At 31.3% G+C, this 2,854-nt stretch overlaps 1 long non-coding RNA gene across 1 annotated transcript; it reads left to right on the top strand.

The window, feature by feature from the left end:
• The first annotated feature begins 669 nt into the window (after positions 1-669).
• On the top strand, positions 670-2,633 carry LOC111707095 (uncharacterized). The gene is made up of 3 exons (XR_002766377.1): positions 670-757; positions 1,304-1,376; positions 2,145-2,633. It is a non-coding gene; the product is annotated as an uncharacterized LOC111707095 (long non-coding RNA).
• Positions 2,634-2,854: the final 221 nt, after the last annotated feature.

The following is a 2,854-nucleotide window of genomic DNA, read 5'->3' as shown; positions in this document are numbered from 1 at the left end:
CAATATAAAAAATACTTTTAAATATCACTTTTGCCCTAAACTAAAAAAGTTTCATTAAAAAAGCTTTAAGCAATACTGCCTTCAGTGTAAGTATATCTTTGATATTATTATTTATAAAAAGTGCCCCCCCCCCCATACAAATGCTCTCGTACGCCCCTTGCTTTGTTGTAGTTAGTTAATTTACGCATATCAGCCTGAGGAGAATTACATAATTCAAGATACGCGGGAATTCCGTAATTCAATCTATCTATTGGGGGATCCCCCATAAGTACATTGGGATCCACCGTACGCAGTACGCACAAGGGGATTCCACGATAATTGTTTACATGATTACAAAATCTTCCGAAAATCGGAGATGAAGACTTTTAACGCATTAAAACCCCGTTATGTTTTTTTTGCTGCTTTCTGTTTATTTTATTTAAAAAAATTAATAAGGTAAATTATGCTTTGTTGGATTTGGAATGGGTTTTGAATTAGCGTTATTCAGTTTATAAAGGACATTTGTAAATCGATCTAATTAATTTTATGTTATGGGGGAGAGAGAGAGAAAGAGAGAAAGGTAAAATATACGTAAAAGGTTTGTGGACAAGATGTAAATAATAACGGCTTAAGCACTATGATGAAATTATGTAAGCGCGCGTTTGTTATCGTGCATTCTAGAGACTTCTACGCTTACATAAGAAATACTTCGCATGCGATATATACGCAGTATCTTTCAAACCTTCATTGTGAACAGAAGTAACCTAGAGTATCATAGGTAAATCCACATATTAAGAGAATATGTAAAGCGTTCAATTTAATTCTAAAAAGTTGAAACCCCTATTTTACTGTACGGTTGCGGCATAAAATCGATAATCGTTGTGCGAAAATACTGCAATTTGATTGCAAATTTTGTCTGCCGTATTGTTTGCACTTCCTGTGGTGGAACAAATAGTGTACGGAAAACAAACACAAATCATTTTTTAATTTTCAAAAAACGAAAAACGATCGTTTTTTAAAAAATATTTCGATAACGAATCTGAGTTTTATAACTATTATTTTTATATTTTAATGAAGATAAGGTAATGAATGTTGTTTTAACGTTTTTATTTCATCGACAGAAATAAACTGAGCTCTGAATTTCCGACCAAAAAATGTTTTTTCTCTTTAAAAGGTCTCTAAAGATCTTTAACGAAGGGTTGTCGTTAACGATCGTTAATGAAGGGTTGTCGTTAACGGCCGTTAAAAAAGAATGTTTTCAAAAACGATCAATATCCCTATTGGCACTAAACCAAACAATTAATATACAAATGTTTTTGTTCAGTTACTGAAAACAATAATACCCCAGAGAGCCCAGGTGGTTAATTACCAGGTTTTAGGAAGGATGAAAACACAAGGTATGTTTTTAGAATGAGGTACAGTGAGAACCAGAAAACTTCGGAATAGGAAGACGACTTTTAGACATAAGTTATGACTTTGAATATTCCTATGCACATGAGACAGAGCAAGGATCCGGTTTTGCCCGTGGAAAAAAATTAATTTTAAAAAATACCGATTTTTTAAAGTCTTTGTTATCCCCAGGCTACCCATGCGTGTCCACAAAAAATTTCAGCCCAGTCGGTCCAGCCNTAGATAGTTAAATAAATATATAGATAGAAATACATATATAGATAGATAGATAAACTATAAAGCAATAATCAGAACAGCTTCTCAGTTTTCATATTATTTATATATATATATATGTATACACGAATGTCTGGTTTTATTATATGGATAGTAAAACTATTTGCTTTGTATCAATATCAAATATGTACTTTAGTTCAGCGTTAATGTCGTCTTTTTATTCAACAGTTTGCTGGTTTTTACTGGATTTTCCAATTATAAAGATTCGGCATCAGCTCTTGTTTGCAAAAAGATACAATTTTTTTGGTTTGAGAAAGCAGTCACTGAATGTCGTATTTGTTGTAAAAAGGACATTTTATTTAAAGCTTGATTTTAAGAACTTTGTTTGCTTCAATTATATTTTCAACCATATAAAGATACTTGAAAAAAAAAAAATTTACAATATTTATGATTAATTTCAATAAGTAAATCTTCATTAATTTTTGATGAATAAAGTTTCATGAATGTGATAATTGACAGCAGTTTTAATATTGATCTTTAAGGAGGTTTTCTTGGAGGCTTTGGAAGGAACAAACCTTTAATTGGCAAACATACTGGAGCAAGGAGATGTACTGCACTGAGTGGTAATGAGCCTAACACATCCTCTGGAGCTGAATCATACAAGTATCAAACAAAGCTGGCTAACTGTCCCGTTGTACACTTCAACAATACGGTTACTGTCCGATATTTTTGGAAGTGAATTAAAAAGCAGGCAGCCTTACCAGAGCTTTAATATTTTGTCTTTAATATCATATACTTAACTTTAAAATTGATTCTGTGATTGTGAATTTTAAGTACAATGGATGTTTTAATCTCAATATCATTGCAACCTCATCGTTAAAACATTGAACCTCATAAGAAAGTAGATAAAAGTAATCAATAATAATATGTTCTAAAATTTTTTTCCAGAATTTCTTTAATCTAAACTTTACTCTCTCTGTGATTTGTATGTAATATTTTTTTAGTTTGATCAATAAACATCAATAATTTTATTTTAGTTTTTAATTAAAACCTTGAGAATAACATAGTTACCCACCTTCCCCCAAGATATCCCTCATTTTTAAATTCATTCAACTTGAAAAAAGGTTTAAAACCAATAGAAAAGACAGAAAGAACGAAATGATTATCCAAAAACGGCCAAATCACATAGAAGTACAGGGTGTCCCATGAAACATGACAATTTGTGAATAGTTTAGAATTTCCTCTTCCATAA

The sequence above is a fragment of the Eurytemora carolleeae genome, unplaced genomic scaffold (assembly GCF_000591075.1).
Source record: "Eurytemora carolleeae unplaced genomic scaffold, Eaff_2.0 scaffold630, whole genome shotgun sequence".
Classification (NCBI taxonomy): domain Eukaryota; kingdom Metazoa; phylum Arthropoda; class Copepoda; order Calanoida; family Temoridae; genus Eurytemora; species Eurytemora carolleeae.
This window is presented reverse-complemented; position numbering and strand designations above follow the sequence as displayed.